The sequence below is a fragment of the Miscanthus floridulus genome, chromosome 4 (genome assembly GCF_019320115.1).
Source record: "Miscanthus floridulus cultivar M001 chromosome 4, ASM1932011v1, whole genome shotgun sequence".
Lineage (NCBI taxonomy): Eukaryota > Viridiplantae > Streptophyta > Magnoliopsida > Poales > Poaceae > Miscanthus > Miscanthus floridulus.
The window spans coordinates 38,631,918-38,650,693 of record NC_089583.1 but is presented as its reverse complement, the minus strand read 5'-3'; positions in this window follow the sequence as shown (position 1 = coordinate 38,650,693).

Here is an 18,776-nt window from a genome sequence, read left to right as displayed (position 1 = left end):
CTATGATTGTGGATTATATGGACATTAGTGGGCCATGTGTCCACATAAGAGTTGGGTCGACAAGTGTGAAGTGGCCGAACAAAAGGCCTCAAACAAGTTGGCCAACCAAAAGAAAAGTGATGGACAAAGCGCTTGTCTCATGAGCAAGAAATTGGGGCATCCTACCAAGAAATGCCCAATGTACAAAGAGGCAAGAAAAGAAGCCCAAGTTACAACAAGAAGATGCTATGGATGCAATGAGATGGGCCACAAGGTTAATATATGTCCATACAAGCAAAACAAGCATAGAGCAAACAAAGGCCGCATATGCTATACTTGTAGAAGAAAGGGGCATCTAAGCTATGAATGCCCAAATGGTAACACTCCTAAGCCGAACACATTTGTTTATAATGATATGCTTAGGAAGACCACAAATGGAGTTAGCACTAGTAAGGTGATGTGTTCACCACAAACTAGTGCTAAAATCATTTGGGTGCCTAAGCACTTGTTGACTAACCCAAAAGAACCCAACAAGAGTTGGGTACCAAAGTGTGCTTAGGTTAATGATGTAGGTACTTGGTGATGAGATGAAGGCTTCAGGGTGGTTGAGCAAGTAAATTGAAAATATTCACTCAATCTATCAATCAATTCTCATCATAATCTCCTATATGGTTGACCCAAAGATAATTTAATGAATATATCATTTACTTTATCCTCACCATTGGTAACAAGTACCTAAACCCTATAGCATAGCCACTTTGTATATTTTGTGCACAATGGCTCACAATTAAGTCTATTTGTGAAATTTTTAAACTGGCTAATAAGATTTAATTGAAAAGTATTTTATTTTGCCATATGATGCTTTTAATGGCTCTCTAGTGGAGCAATTTATTTATTGAGACGCAGGGAATAAAATAACTATTATCGCTAAAATGAAGAATCACAAGTAGCAGATTATTTGCTTCTGTCCTGCACCTATCGGACGTGTTCGATATTACTATCGGACGTGTTTGGTATGGACAGGGACAGAAAGCAAGTGTTTCTGTTCTGCGTATTCCGAACGTGTCCGGTATACCTACTGGATGTGTCCGGTATTACAGGAACTAGAACACTAATAGGATTGCAACTGAGTCTTTGATCCACATATTTGCATATATCCTCAATTTACTCAGAAGCTTGTGGTTTACCAAATCTAAGTGAATTGTGAGCATCTCTTAAACTCAAATCCTGAATATGGCAAATTATTTGGTTATGGTTCAAAATAGAAAATTGACTCCCAAATCCTTAATAGAATAAAGTGCTAATTGAATGTCATTCAAATTACTTAAAGCACTTATTTAGGGGGAGCTTAGTTTTTATTTTGCACCTTGTGGACTAACAAATTGATCTAGCACTCTTTATAGTCCTTTGGATGAAAAAGTGATTTCGTATCTAGCATGATTATTTGGCAATTAAGGTCAACATAAAGATGATCATGCTATGTATCTTCTTAGTGGTATTCTTGTGGGCTCAAGTCAAAGGTATGTTTTTACATACATGCATTGTAAGTGCATCTAAGGCCCTTTATATATTAGAATGTGCATTTGTGTGACATAGGAGAGATGTTTTTCAAAACTCATTACTAGCATGTGTAGGTGGTGTGAATTTGAAAAACTATTTGAATCTTGGTCTTTGTGACCTAGCCTTGTCATGTGATAATTATAGATCACCTTGATTGTTTGATTGGCTAATTACACATGACAAGTTGGAGGAGGAGCAGCACCAGAGGCAGATGCACCTACAGGTGGTGTAGCAGCAGGACGAGCTTCCTCTCTACCACATGTTCCTTCACGTTCTTCTTCACATCACCACAGTCCTCCTTCTCCTATTCGCAAGATGTTTAGTGCTATCTTTGGGATATGCAAGGACATACGGACCTATCAACAGAAGGAGAGGGAGGCTAGGAGGAAGGATACTCAGACTTTGAAGCAGATTGCTTCTAGACTTGAGCTTGATCCTCCTAGGTCTACACTATAAGATGAGGCGGCTAGTGAGCCTGAGACTAAGGAGCTACAGCAGGGCAGATACGACATAGAGTTTGCTGAGTTCTTTCAGCGATAGCAGCAGCAGCAGGCTCCAGAGCACCCTAACACTTTACCACTATAGGCTCGGGTGCCTACTCACTCTCAGCCATGTCCCAGTGCAGCAGACGAGTATGCTTCAGACTGGTGGAGTTACCTCACGGATAGTTTCTATGATCCGTCTAGTGCGGGTGGTTCTTGTGGTAGAACTGCCTAATCTAATGCCTCCTAGAAGTGTTCGTCTTCCATTAGACACCAAGCACTCCGGAGAGAACACCAAATTACTCGGCTTCGTCGGGCACACCCCAAGGGAGAACCCGAAAATCCACATTTTTGCCATCAGGATCACAAATGAGAGGATAAAGCTTACATCATTCTTAACCATTTCTTACATCACTTTTAATACAACATCAGAGTATAATATTTATTACTATAATAGCAGAATGCACTCATATTATCAGAGTTATGAACAATTTAATTTAACAGCGGAATATAAACATATGATCAGAATTACAGCGAAAATAAATATCTAATCATGACATGATGAAGTATTGATATATAAACTACGACAACCGATTATAAAACTTTCATTTATAAAAATATTTGGCGAGAGTTATAAATAATAACTACGATCGCAGCGTAAAGGAATCCTCGCTGAGCCCACCAGGAGGAATCCACATACAAGGGTCAGCTCTAGCATCCACCTGTCACCTGCAATAGGGGGAATAAAACCCTGAGTACTTAATTGTACTCAGCAAGACTTACCCAACAGAAGGAAAGAAAAGACTCCAAGGATATGCAAGGCTATCTGGCTTGTGGGTTTATTGCATTTGCAGGAAGCATTACTAAGCGTGTGTCCTTATATTTGATTTTTATTAATAGCCGTATTTGTTCCTTAGCTAACCATTCTATGTAAGCACCTGTGTTACTTTCAAGCAGGTGGTAAGCAATCAGATTTCCTTTTTCCATCTTCCATCTTTCATCTTTAGTTCTTACTACGGTGCTAGGCCGTAGACAAGCCGTACCGGAACACTGGTGATTCATGAATCAATGCCCCCAGCTGGGTACCCCAAAAATGCACGCCCCGCTTGTACCAAAGGCACAAGCAAGACCAACCCATCACCCTCCTGTCCTAGGGTCTAGGTCCTCGTCCAAACTAGGACTCCAAGCCTCCGCTCCTGAGTCCCGGACTCAGTGCGGTGCAAGGACCTCCTCCACAAAAAAGAAACCCTGACAGTTGGTCCAGAAAAAGCCGGAACCCACGACAAGAGAGCAACAAGTCTTCCAAACGCCCATAGCCAAGTATGTGCTTGGGATAATAAGTCTATGACTTGCCTAGAGTCTTATGCAACGGCCAGTTCTTAACCGACACAGACAGGGAAAATAGTGCAACTAAGCTATGCCCCACGTCCACGGCGACACAACCTCTTACACCCACCAATACCCAAATCATATCCCTGCCCGGTCACCATTTTCCTTTCCACCATTTAGATATTACAAGTGATAATAATTCAATAATATATTTCCTATCTCTCGCGAGTGATAGCCATCACTCGACTTCTACCGGGGTCCTGTAGCATAGCATTCTACACGATCATGTCATACTAGTAAGACTCATAGGATAAATATATATATATATATATATATATATATATATATATATATATATATATGCTTGTGGGTTTCATTCAACTCCTTAAACTTAATGCATAACTATAATTTAAACTGTAGGAAAGTAGGAGTTATGCACTAGGGCTTGCCTGGGTAAGATATATATTAAAAAGTTAGCATCTTCATCTTCAGATCATCCACCATCAACTGGATAAAAAGCCCATTGCATCATCTCCTAGAGTGAATACTATTACACCATCTTTGGATTCCCAATCATCCTTCAATTGGTCTGTTGATCCATCACCGTACCTATATGATATGCATTGATGCAAATGCATAGATGTAAATAACCAATGACAGCCAAAACGCTTACAAATCCGATCATGCCTCACAAGCTAACGAGATAGCTCTAATGCTGGTCTACGCATCCATGTTGTCGAATAAGACGTTATTTCCCAACAATTATTTGAGTTATATAAACCTAAGTTGTTTCTTTATCCTATTCTATCAATTTAATCTTTATTCGCAATAGGACATCATTATCTATCTAGCAAACTAATTATTCTGGAGCTACAAAAATTACAGTGAGTACCTAATATTGTTAGGAGCCTACTATAAAAATTTCAGATTCAATACTATTACCAATTTATCACAATAATTCCTATAAGTTTATATTTTTATAATATTAAGCACCTAAAATTAATTATATAGCTTTCAAGAATATTATCACACTATGTGAACAAAATATACTAATAGGTAGATCATGATTTTAGGAACTAAACAAAACTAGTTTGGCATTTTTATGATTTTTCTATGATTTCCTATAAATTTTACAAGTTTATTTACGAAACTAAATTAACAATTGCTTAGAAATCTAAAAGGGCCCGTGGCCATCAGATCGGCCTAGCAGATACGTGGCCCAAATGCAAAGCAGTAGACGGCCCATAGACGCGCAGGCAACGGGCGGCCCAAAGGCGCGCGTGGTAGGCCAACCCAGCGCAGGCGCGAGCAGGCCGACCCACGCGAGGACGGGGCGCGAGCAGCCCAGTCAGTCGCGTGGCCCAGCGACGCAGACGCGAGCGTGGCCCAACAAACTAGCCCAGGCGCGGGTGAGCAGCCAGCCCACGCGCGGGAGCAGGCCAGCCCAGGAGGTATCCATAGTGGTCGCGGCAATCCTCCAAAAGAGTCCTCGTTTTATTCCACAATTGCCAAAACCATTGAGACTGCTATTCCTGTGAGTCACGTATTCGCATAGGGAACCCCGAACAAAAATGTCTACCTTAATCCTTACCCTTCTCACATCTTCATGAAGCAGAGGAGCAAAGGACGGTGGCTCCAGCGACCAAATCCCTTCCCCTGCGCGCCCGCCGGTGGTGAGGAGACGGCGCGGGGCAATGCGGGCCCCAGCACGCTCGCCCGCACGGCGGCAAGCGAAGGAAGCGGACGTGCTGGTAGGGTGGCATGGTGCGCTCACGCACGCGGTGGCGGTGGCGGAAGCGGCCACGGCGGGATGCGAATCATGGAGGTGGAGCGGCGCTTCGCCAGTGGTGAGGGTGAGCCGCATGACCGCACGACAAGGCCACCGACAGGTGCGACGGGAGCGGCGGTGGACGAGCTCAGGCTTGCAGCACACATGGCGGCAGGTGCAGCCACGACACGATTGGAGGTGGCGTTGCAGGGAGAAAAAGGAGGGGTGATGCGGAGCCACGCTCGGCTCCGATGGACCAGCGAGGCACGACGGTGGCATGGGAGGAACAGCAAGAGCGCCGGCACGTAGGCACGGGAGGAGCGGCAAGAGCACCGATGTGTAGGCACGGGAGGAGCGGCGCTGCGACTGTGGTCCAACATAGGGCCGAGGGCGCAGCAGCCTGGCCCGTACGCTAGCTGGCAATGGGAGCAGCACAGGTGCCAGCGGAGGTCGCCCGGAGCAGCTTGGTTCACTGAGGGGCGCATGCGGTGGTGATGGGCTCGAGCTCACGTAGTACCGTGCTACGGGGCAGCGGCGGCTGCGAGCGCGGCCCCAGCAAGTTGCTTGGAAGGGCGGGGCTAAGGGCGTCGGTGCTCGACGAGGCCAAGGCAGGGTCGAGGCTTGGCGTAGCCATGGCCTAGTGGTGGCGAAGCTCAGCGCTGGTGGCTCCGAGCACGGAGCAGAGGAGATATGCACGACAAGGGAGGGGGAGCGGACAGATGCAAGGGGGGTAGTACACAGCAACAGCGATAGAAAAGGAGGAAAAGCAGCTCTTGGGTTTGGCCCACTCCCATTACGCATGGCAGCGCAGAGATAGTGAAGAGGCAGACAAATAGAGGCAGCAGCAACAGGTGTGGCCATGGTCGGAAGGACGGGAGCGGGGCCGATGAAGAACCAAGCGCACATGGATGGTACAACTCAATCATGCGAGACACAAAGGTAGACACGGCGTTGTGACCAAGACAACAGCGCGATGAGACAATAGAGGCAAAGCGATAAGGCGTTGCGTGGCCGGTAGCGGCACGCCAACACGCGCATAGGAAAGTGAGATGACACAACGTGGCAGAGGCAAAACCACGTGCACCTATTATAATTTAGATACGACGCAAACGAGAGAGAAGACAGGAGAGCAGGCAAACCGACGCGCCGGGATGCAGAGCCACGGCGAGAACGAGACAGTGAATAATTGCCATGCAACAATTATGTTGTACGCTAGGAAAAATAAATGAGGCTGCTGCGCTCTCTCTCTCTCTAGTCAGTTTGCGCTTTCACACTAATCCCATCAAGTATGTTTTAAATTAAAAAAATTCAAGAAACTCGTTTCAAAAAAAATTCTTAGGCCTAAAGCGCGGTGCTAAACAAGCTCGTAACACCAGGGGTGTTACAGTTCTTGTCCAGCCAGTGCTACATGCTCAGATGATGAGGATGCTGGTAGAGATGAAGATGACGATGAGTGATCATAGCTATCAGAGATAGCTTGAAGCCCCTTTGTCCTTAGTATGTCATTGTTGGACCTTTATAGTGATAGATGACAAAGGGAGAGAGAGACTGATTAAAGCTTTAGGATATTTGTTTCATTTGCTTATCTTTGTACCTGAAGATATGTACTATAGGCTATAGTTTGTGAGCTTCATTGATGTATATCTTGAGTTTGAAATAGATTGTATCATGTGAGAGATAAGACTTACTTATGTTTTATCTTTGTATCTCTTGAGACATGATCTTTATTTATATATCAGTGACTTGTGGACTTGAGAAAATGTGTAATGAGTGCTATGTGTGACATACATGTGTTATATTTATTTTCATAAGGACTATGCATGCTAGAATAAAAATATTTGATGTGATGTCTTTATATTTATTCTTGTGTGATATATCTTGTTATATGCATCACTATTTTACTTTATCACACACACATGTACCCCACGGATGCAATGATTTAAGGGGAGTCTCCTATATGTTTTAGTATGTGCAATTGACATTTGAGGTCATTTTGTGGATTCTAATCATAAGCACATATTAAGGGTGAGCCTCTCATAAATCATTGAACCCAAAAGTTTAAATGTCTATATTCTTTTGTAAGCTTTAATAAAGTTGTCATCAATCATCAAAAAGGGGGAGATTGAAAGTGTATCTAGCCCTTTAGTGGGTTTTGGATGATTGAATGACAACGTGATTAAAGGTCTAACCCATTTGCTAAGTGTGGATAGGTAATAGGTTATCTCACAGGTACTTAATAAAAGCCAAAATGATGTGTTGTTGTATAAACAATCTAGTTCAAGCACAAGACAACAATGTAAATGGAATTCATACAAAGGCTTATTTATTATGTGATTTTCATGTACTATGTGAAAGCAAGCTCGTAAGAATTAATTAATGAGACATGAGGAATTGCATATGGAATGGTCTCATATTTGAAGCTTGCTAAATTGAAATAAAAAATATAACAATACAAATGAATGGATGATTCAACACAAGATGTGACTTGATGGCTTGAGATGGTGAAGATAGCAAGGAAAGGCTTCGAGGTACTAAGCAAGGGTGAAGGGCAAGCGACGGCTTGGCGGCCGAAGAACCTAGCTAGGGTGAAGAAGGAAGTACTTGCATTTAGTTGAGGTACTAATCAAGCTATGATGGTCATGTCAATGTGGAGGATCAAATCACTATTGGAGTGTTTGATGGAAGTTACTTAGTTTTTAAATATGCTGAGGGTCAAGAGTTCCAACGTGAGTCAGGAGTTTCGACAATCGGAAGTTTTGGCATTCATCAGGAGTTCTGATGCCTCACAACGTTACTGTAACTCAGTTACCGTTGGCACAGTGCAAGTCATACCGGACGTGTCGGGTATGCATATCCGGTATGACAACGGCTATAAAATGGCTAGTTTTTTAAGGAGGCTATAAATATCCCCAAGCCTCCACCTTTTGAGGATACTGATTCTGCTGATACACACACGTTTTTGAGCCTTGTCAACTCTCCCAAATCCTGTCTTAGTGAGTGTGTGATCCAAATAGCAAAATCCATTTGTGGGTTAAGAGAGAATTTGAAAAAGAGAGCAAGCCACCACTTGAGCACTTGTGCATATTCTTTATTTCGTGATTCACATTTGTTACTCTTGGACTCTTTGGTCCTACATGGTTAGGCATCGCTAGAGAGCACCCGAAAGATTGTGGTGTGCCTTAGAAAGTTAGTAACGGTCGATTCCGCCGCCTCGGAATCAACTAGTGGAAGGAGGAAAAGGAGTTGGAAAAGATTCCGGCTAGAGTGACCTTCGTGATATCCTCTAGGGCTAACCTTCACTGGGTCGCTCGTAGCCCCCTCAACAGAGAGTAGGACTCAAATGAGTCTGAACTTCGGTAAAATAAATATCGTGTCTCAATTCGCATTTCATTCAATATTTGTGTTGCTCTTACTCTTGTGTAGGTTATCTGTGTATATTGTCATATCTAGTAGGTACCTGCAATTTGATTTGAAGTTAGAATCGGGAGTTTCGACTGTCGAAAGTTTTGGCATGCGTCGGGAGTTCCGACACCTCACAAACTTCAACTCAGTTACTTAGTTTTCACATATGCTGAGGGTCGGGAGTTCCGACGTGAGTCGGGAGTTCCGACAGTTGGAAGTTCTGGCATTTATCGGGAGTTCTGACGCCTCACAACGTTACTGTAACTCAGTTACCGTTGGCGCAGTGCAAGTCATACCGGACGTGTCGGGTATGCATATCCGGTATGGCAATGGCTATAAAACAGCTAGTTTTTTAAGGGGGCTATAAATACCCCCAAGCCTCCACCTTTCGAGGATGCTGATTCTACTGATACACATACACGTTTTTGAGCCTTGCCAACTCTCCCAAACCCTGTCTTAGTGAGTGTGTGATCCAAATAGCAAAATCCATTTGTGGGTTAAGAGAGAATTTGAAAAAGAGAGCAAGCCAACACTTGAGCACTTGTGCATATTGTCTATTTCATGATTCACATTTGTTACTCTTGGACTCTTCGGTCCTAGACGGTTAGGCATCACCAGAGAGCAGCCTAGAGATTGTGGTGTGCCTTGGAAAGTTTGTAACGGTCGATTCCGCTGCCTCGGAATCAACTAGTGGAAGGAGAAAAAGGAGTTGGAAAAGACTCCGGCTAGAGTGACCTTCATGGTATCCTATAGGGCTGGCCTTCGTTGGGTCACCCACAGTCCCCTCAACGGAGAGTAGGACTCGAACGAGTCTGAACTTCGGTAAAACAAATATCGTGTCTCAATTCGCATTTTATTCGATATTTGTGTTGCTCTTGCTCTTGTGCAGGTTATCTGTGTATATTGTCATATCTAGTAGGTACCTGCAATTTGATTTGAAGTTAGAAATCGAAAGAAGCAAGTTTAGGGTTGTTTCACTGAAACTGTGTATACCGGACACGTCCGGTATTGATCACTATGCCAGGCTGTTCTGCTGAACACATGCATACCGGACATGTATGGTATTTCCTGCCTGTGCTGAATATATTTATTCTCTGTTCTAACTTTGTGTTGCAGGGTTGTAGCTTCTAGATATATTCTTTATACCTTGTATACTCTGTGGCTAACTTGTGAGGGGTGGTACTACTCTTTATTTAGAGTTTCTATTTTGGAAACTCCCTTTACTAATCGTTTCTGCATTTAAAGGTGTTAATTTTCAGAAATGCTTATTCACCCCCCCTCTAGGCGGCTTCCTAGTCCTTTCACATGTAGGAGTGGAGATAGTTGTAGCTCAACGAGAGCACAACATAGTGATACACATTCATGTGTAATGTGGAATATTGATATTCAATCCAACGTAATAGATAATAACAAAATGCAAAGCTACAAACTTACTTGCAATTAGTGTAATGTAGAGAAAGTTAGCTCGGCCGAAAGGGACGTGGCTAGGACTTCAAGTCCTGATACATGCACTTAAAGATAGATTTAGGAAGGCTATGCCTATTAAATATCTATTACCTATATTTTCTTATGCCTTTACCCAAAGTTCCTTCTCCTTTTTATGCCATAGTTACTTCAAGTAGTAATATGCTACATGCATCATCTATGAATAATCATTTCTAATGTTCCATAGAATCCAATCATACTTTTGATCTTCATTGGTTCTGGCATGAAATTCACATATCAAGTGCATTATTCAGTGTACAACAACATATTCAGAGTAGGACTTAAACTTCTAACTTTTGGATTGAAGTATTAAATACTTAGTTTATGGATTATACTATTTCTTGACTAAATTGATCATTCGAAGATCAGTTAATATGCTACAATAGTCCAATTGTTCATGTGTTTCTAGAAATTCAGTTTCCTTTCTACCTACATGGTAGTAGTGCACAAAGAAATATAACCTTCATGGTTAATTGAGGCTTCTTTTATGGATAAAATTAATGTAAAATTTGTTTCGATAGGCAATTGTTTATATGTAAAACATATGAATCTAATTCATTCCACGTAAGATTAATATATATTATTGCAACTAAGAACTTTATATTAGTCTTCAAGCTAATAAAGTAACCATTAACTCTTCATGAGTTTACATAATCTATTTAATTCAACGGAAATTAAAACTTAAAGCACCACCACCACTACTATCAATACTTCAGGATATGAATTTCAAAAACAACAAATCTATAAGCACATGATTTAAGTTCTTCTTCAGGAGAAACTTTAAATGTTCTAATTTCTATCCATTCTTACGTGTCTTAACGTCAATGCTTGACATTTAGCAGCGTTATGCTTGCTCGATCCTTCTAGGAGTATAATATATGCAAATCACATATCTTGATTTATAGAGCTATCTAAAAATTCTGACTCAATTTCTACTTGATGTTAAATAGTACCGGATGATATTGGATACTTCTAGTACTTCAATGCTCTTGATCTTCTATTTCAAGAAACATTTCTTCTGGAATTAGACAATGTCGTCTTTATATCTCATCTTCTATAACTTTTAACACAAAGCTTCAAGTTAATTGTATTTTATAGAGTAGGATTTATATCCCATATAGTCATATAAGCTGAAAATTTAATTTCTAATATTTCTAATATTATGCAACCATCATAATATAAGATATCCTCTAGAATTTCTCATGCAGTAAGTCCCATAAAACCTTTAGGATTTAGCTTGGTCACATACTCATTCTTTGAGAGTAATACTAGAAATTATTATGCTTAAGATCTACTCCACTTCAATGATAGTAGAATATCCTACCAGGATTTAACAATGATCATGCTATATCATTCTGCCATTCAGGGCAAGTTCAGGATATTTCTTCTTCACGAAGGTATGCATATATCATTATAACTAAATCATGTGCATACGCGTTTACTACATGTAAATAAGTAGTGAGGTGTAAAAAGATAGTGGACGGTTATGTAAAATATTCTTAGACGCATCCTAGCATTTTTTAGGATCTAATCATGGTACATGTTAATTTTTAGAATCAATACCAATCATTCATTCATCCCAAAAATTCATATGCTAGGAAAAATAAATGAGCCTCTCAAAGGTGGATAAGTCTAAGGTCTTGCAGGATTTAGAGAGCCTATATACCTTATACCATGTTTCTAATGTAATCATTTAAGATTGTATTCTTACAATTGCATGGTGTATAATTCATATTGATATTGCACTAGCATTTTTTTAGAACTAAATTCAAAGTGTAGAAAACTTTTAGAATTAATCTACTATTTAATTCAGAAAAATTAAAGCTAGGCAAAACAACAATTAAACTATAGAATTGTTGTATATAAACTCTTGTATATTTGATTAAAAAAATAAGAGGGTAGAATAAATAAATATGTATAAGCAGAGAGTCTAGAGTTAGCACTATTATACCAGAATAAGAGACGTGTAGAATCTGCAAGATTTATGGCTTAATCGTAAACTTTCAAATTAACTTTCATGGTTCGATAAAGCTTCCGTCCGAAAACCTTTCAGCATTTTTATATTCCTTTAATCCATTGGTCCAAATTCAAACGTGAGTGACCCACATCCTCCTTGGTATGATCTGCTAGGCCAATGACCACTGCTTCCTTCTCAGGTAGTAGCATGCGTGGTTTTACCAAAACAGCGTGACCATGCGAGCCTTTGCTGTGTATGCATGCGTGTGAGCGACTACCTACCGTGGATATGTGCATGCGAGCATGACCACGGCAACATACAAAACTTTGATGCGGTAAAGAGGGATCGACATGCGTGCAAGCATGCTTGATGGCTGAGGTATTGCAGCATGGCTAGGGGCATGTGTCGTGAAGGCCGATGGTACACTGGCGTCATACAGGCCTCATGCAAGCGGAGGCCGACTCAATACCACATTGTCGCCAGCAGCTGTGATTCTGGTGGGGTGGCATACAGGCTACACTTCGATGGACTAGCAGACATGGATTATGGTTCTATCTAGTAGCAACCAATTAATCTACGGTACATTAATACCATTTGCATATCTACATTAGTTGTATCTATTGTGTTGCGTTGCACACTTGAATGGTTATTACATTCGTGATGCGATTGTTCCCAGTTTATCGACGGGTACCCGATCGACGTGTGTATCTGACCTTCGCTCCTGATATTCCGAATTTCCTGTTGTTTGGTTTTCCCAACTGGCATTCCCTATTCCATTTTCCGTTTTTCGTGTAGAAATATGAAATAAAAAATGGTTAGAAGGTTTTATCAACCGTTCCCTACCATTTTCATCCCTGTAACTACACAGAGACTAGAAGATTGCACCCCTTAAGCTATATATAACGGGGCCATCCATGGCTGCATAGGCGACCAATATGTCACATTTTTCCTTTGAAAGAAACAGATGTCTCCTAAAACTAAGCTGAGATCAAGAGCAGGCCGGGTGAATTTGGGTCTCTTAAAAACTTAGCCCGGGGTTCTACTTGAACATCACTAGAAAAAAATGCATAAACTAATTAACTAGCATGATGTAGTCCTTAGTTTTTGTTTTCAAAAGTGCTCTGGCTACCCAAACTAACAAAGACTTCTGCAACTTAAAGTTAATTCTACCAACTAGCTATGCTAATTTAGAAAAGGCAAAGGCCACACAAAAGAAGCACAAAATAGAAGTTTAAGTACAGTAAGAGCAAGTCAAAAGAGAGTAAACTCCCAGAGAAGAGGATATCTTATAGTATCAGTTGATAAACCGCAACCCTTAGTCCATGCCAGAGCTCAACCAATGTATGCTTCGGTTATGAAGCCTTCCCCTAGTCACAACATTGAGCTTGCCACAAAGATTTGCACAACCAAGGCAAATGATGCAAGCCACAAATGCTCATCACTTTCACCTGACTTTTCCGCTCACTCTGGCATCGTCCACTGTGGAGCTTCTCCACGAAAAAGGGGTCTACTTGTCCTCTGCACACCAAGTCACCATCACTCCACACCAAGCTCAAAAAGTTGATGTCGCCCAAAAAACACCAAGAGCTAAAGTGCTCCGACACACCAACCTTACAAGGGTACAACAACCGAAGCTATCAATCTCTAAGGCTTAACTCACACAAAGATGAACCCTAACTTCTATCATGTGCCTTGGATAATCAGTATGCACATGAGAGGGTAGATGGAGTGTATAATTACTTAGTCTGGCTTCTAGCAGCCTTGGGCACTCCAAAAACATTAGATCAACTCTTGCAAGGATCCTAAACAGGCCCCTGTTCACAATTTGAGGGATGAGAGGAAAAACATCAAGTCCCTATTCAAGCGCTCAAATTGGGTAGATCCTCAAAACTCCCATCGGAGCCCTCAATCCGCTGGTGTACACCTGGGCCCCAAATGGTCGTTGATTGGTTAGTCTCTCAGGATTGATTGTTGTTAGATTGCTAGGCTTTTTATTTTAGTTTGCGTTACTCGATATAAAGATCTTGAATTAATAAAATTCTTCCATCATCGAGGGAAAAAATCTCAACCATCACAGGAAAGAAAAGTGTGATTGCTCAATGCTTTCGGAACAAGCCTCGCTCTGGTTGTTGAAAATTAGTTTTGCTATGGGGAAAATTGTTTTCTTGTAAGATTATATTTGTATAAGTTGAGTATAAACTATATATGACATATGCCGACAGAATCTTCCCTTATATTTCTTCATCTTACTATAACATAATAAAAAAATATATAGGAGTGGGTAACAACATGGCAGTACTTGTAGCTATTTGCGTTAAAGAAAACCAGCAGATTCTCTTTCTACACAAGCTGGCCATCCGTGCATAATTGTATTCCAATCATTGACGCGGCACTCACGCTAAGCGAGATTAAACAATTCCATCCGCTCTGCAAAAAAATGGCACTGTAATCACTGTCTGACAGTTGAAAGAATGGAACATTCTGAGTTCTGAGCTCTGAGCAAGCCACGCTTTCATCATTTGCTACTGCTTTTAGTCTAGTCAGAAGAATATTGTTGTAGTAGTAGCTACTAGTAGATTACATTAGATTAATCGCCGCTTGACAGCAGAGGATCGGAAGAGCAGCAGCACGATGACTTTGCTGTCTCCTCGCCAAAAGCACACCTCCGTTTGCACATTCCTGACCTCCTGTTGCATTGCATCCTTGAGAATTGAGATCTGTCTACACTGTACATGCAACATGCTGGAGAACAAATGCACAGTTCCTCAAGCTTATGGAGAGAGAGAGAGAGAGAGAGTATGGATCGCATGTTTGTTTCGGGGTGATGCTGCACTGCAAAGCATGTGGCAAACACGTGTGCGCGCAGTCCTCTGTCAAGCTTTATAATTTTGCGGACCGGGGGAAATCGACAGAGCAGCTTTGCTTCGGGGTGCCTTGCTTCCAGGCGTGCTTCAGGGTCCCCACTACAGCCTGTGTGCCACTGCCACAGCTTTTTTTTATATATATTCTGAAAATCCAGCCTCAGAATGAGCGCGGATTGGATAAGTTTTTGGAGTTTAAGAATTCAGATCAGTACTGAACAACAGTATGCATGGACTATAAACCGTTATTTTGTAGTACAACGTGAGTTTGTGGAGTTTCTCTTTTTTTTTTAAATTAGGAGAAGCCAGATGCTCCTACTGTTTTTGTTTTTTTAGAAAGGACGGCAAAAACTTTGCCATAGTTTTTATTAAACGATAGAAAAGAGAAAAAAAAAAGCGATTTACAAGTATTTACAACACTAAACCAACCACTATAGAGCTACCTCTCCCCTGAGTACGACTATTGAAAATAGGAGGGACCAAAGAAAGACTACTGGAAAACGAAAAACAACCAAGGAACAAAAGGGACGACAGGGAAAGAAAGCAAGCACTCTGAAGATCCTAAATATCATCTGCAACTGCCCTTGGTGCCATGGCGATCCTGTATTGCATAATGTCATCCTTACATAGCGTGGCCACCTGAATTGGGTTGCGGGCCTTCTGCTGAAAATATTTTCTATTTCTCTCCTTTCAAATATTCTACCAAAAGTAGATGAAGATCCCATCCACTTTTCTCCTCTCATTCTTATCAAAGCTTCTACTGTTTTTTAAACGAATTAGGCAGGAGAGCTACTGATTATAGTAAAAAGAAGATAAGCCCAAAATAGGCACAACAATACAACAGTGACCAACAACCACGCCGGAAAACAAGCTCAACAAAAGGAACAGAAAAACAACTCTAGCCGATCGGATTGAGACATCGACACGAACTGCACAAAGCCAAAACTCAACTAAAAAAAAAAGAAAAACGAGAACCACCACCATCTCCAAACCACCACACTACACCGCCCACCCCCGTACGACTAAAGGACATTAGGGCGAAAACACCATCGTCACCACTCGCGCCGTCGTTACCGACGATGAACCACACGGAGCTAGCCTGCTACCAAGTAGGACTAGCCACCGTAGGTCGCTACAAGCTGTGTAGCCGTCCCGCAATCGGATCCGCTTGCGCCGCCTGTCAAGACGATCTACCACACCTGACTAGCCACCGCTAAGCAGGGCTAACCGCCATAGCCCGCTGCAAGCTACCAAACTAACGTGTGAGCCGCTGCCTCTGGCGCTCACCAAGTCGATCCCGTCCACCGAGATCTAGGCGCGTACATTGTAGTTTTCAGCAACCTAGTTGCCTCATCGAAGGTAGAAGTGCCACATGGGCCCTCCAGCTGCCAGTAAGAAAAAAAACTCCTTACGCCGGAACGACCACCGCTGAGCAAGACCAATCGCCGCCAAAACCACGTAGTCACCTCGGCAACACAAATCTAGTGGCCACATCTCCCACGCCGGCCTCCTCGCCAACTTTGTGGGTGCCGCCCACGCTGGCCTCCTCGCCATCTTCGTGGGCGCAACTAGCGCCTGGTCCCTCCAGGACCGTCGCCCTCCACCAAGCAGATGTCAAGCCCTCCAATCGCTGCGTCAACGCCCTCTTCCTAGCCACCTTCTGACGCCATGGACACTGAACCCTGAATCCTCAACTAGGCCTCCACCCTGTCAGCAACCACCATGGCTGCATAGCACGAGCTTCCAAACGGCGCCCTTAGCGAGGGGAACGACGCCACAAGCGCCGCCGTCGCCTAACCAGAAGGTTAAGGTTTTACACCCAGGAACAAAGTGCCATGCAAGGGGAAGGGCTGATCGATAGACGCTTCCAAGGAAGTATGCGGCGCCTGGAGGCATCGCCGTTATCGGCCCAAAAGGGCTCGGCTTTCGCCAAGCGCCCACCCCCTGCACTGGCCTCAGTGCCGCCATTGCCAAACGTAGGTTGCCGCCTGTCATTGCCATCCCTGGAGTTCAGGGCAGCTGCAACAAGTGTCCCGAGCAGCAAGACAGCGTCGCCACTGTCCACTGCCGCTGCTTGCCACCATCACCGCCACACCGCCGTGCCCCCCATGCTGCAAAGCATGGCCTTGACGAAGATGTACGGGCCACCGCCGCCGCCACCACGTAATCCTTCGGGATGAGGACAGCTGTCGGGCGGCCACATACTTCCACACGGAAGCTCCTCCGGGAGAGAGAGGAAGGGAGGGAGGAGAAGAGGCCCAGCAGCGGCCAGCGCGGTGGCGGCGTGGGGAACGGGCTGGTGGCGGCGGAGGGGGCGCCGCCCAAGTCGCCCGCTTGGGGAGCAACGCGGGGGCCGGGCTACCCTACAGGTCGGACACGGCCAATAAAGCTCCTACCGTGATTGTGGAGTTTCTCTTTTATAGCTTCGTGATCGGAATGTGATTGGAGTTACTGCTCATGCTCATCTAGGGATCAGTACCATCTTGTAATGCTTTGGATCTGATAACCTGCTTAGTTCATAGTGCAGGTTGAATGTCACCATCTTCCAAAGCAACATTATATATAGTATTACGGGACTAGTATTAAGAAGAACGTATTATAGTAGTCCACACTCTGATGATTGAGGCTGAGGGTGGGAGAGAGGGCTCGCGAGAAGGGGTCCTTCTTGTGACTTGTGAGAGAGCGCGTGGCTGTAGAGAGAACGGTTACTTGTCCGGTGTATACTACTCCAACGTCCACCTCACCAGTGTATATGAGATTAGTGAGTCTTGACAGTCTAACTAACTGAAATAGAGCTTCAGGGCCAGAACTGGGACGACTGAACAATCTGAAATAGAGCTACAATTTCGTCTAAGTTGTTCCTTTTTAATTTCCCCACCAACAACTAGACACTCGACACGCATGGTAGCAAAAATACTAGGATTTCAGGCCGCTATGAAAAATGTGAATTTTTTTGCTTTTTAAAGAGGCTCTAAAACAGAAAGATGTGACAAAATATGCTTATAATTGGTGATGGTGAACAGATATATGATTAGAAGTACCAGGTTACACCGAAAACAGATTAAATTAAATATGAGATGGTACTAACGTAACAGAAGCGATTATTATTTTCCAGTTTCCAGATGCTCATGGCATTATTGTTATTCTATATATCAGCTGCAACTAGAAAACACACAAGGTTAGCTAGGTCTAGCCGAACATGAACTTGAAGGCAGCGAGCGATATCATCAGTTAGTGCTGTTCGTTTATTGCACGAGCCAAGTGAACCAGAGGGGAAAAATAAAATCAGGGATTTTTTGGCCACCACCTGAACCCCCTCCATAATAATTCGTCGCAATAAATCCCCGACCAATCGCGCGCTGTAGCAGCGTGCGATGTACACGTAACAGTTTGCCCCAGTCTAGTCTAGTTAGTCGGCCAGCCGGTTGGTCAGGGATCACATCGTGCAAATTATAGGGCCTTCTCAGGATCTCTTGGCATAAATACCATTTTCTTCATCAGAAACCACAAAAAAAGGAGCTTTATCGGTCTTTAATTTTCCTCTCAGAAGAAGAAAAGAAGAAACCCAATGACATCAAACATCGTGAGAAAGAAAACGTTGCGCGCGCTGGCGCCCATGGATGAGTTAGCGCTGCCGCTCGTGCGGACGTGGCGCTCGCTGCCCACGAAAACGAAGAAGAGATCAACACGAGCGACCCGTCACCTACCGCCCGTTTTGTCAGGCTATCAGCTCCCGGGGCCGGCGGGCCTGACCCGGAGCCCGGAGGGGTCACCACCGCCCGTTGGTTCGTGCGTTCCTCTCATCGCACTCCTCCCCCGTCGTCAATCCGTCGTCATCATGCAGCCTGTTCGTTTGGTTGTGGCTTGTCGTAAATGATCGTAAATTTTCAGCCGGAACAGTATTTTTCTCTCACATAAACCAGCCAGCAGTACTTCTTCATGAACCAGCAACG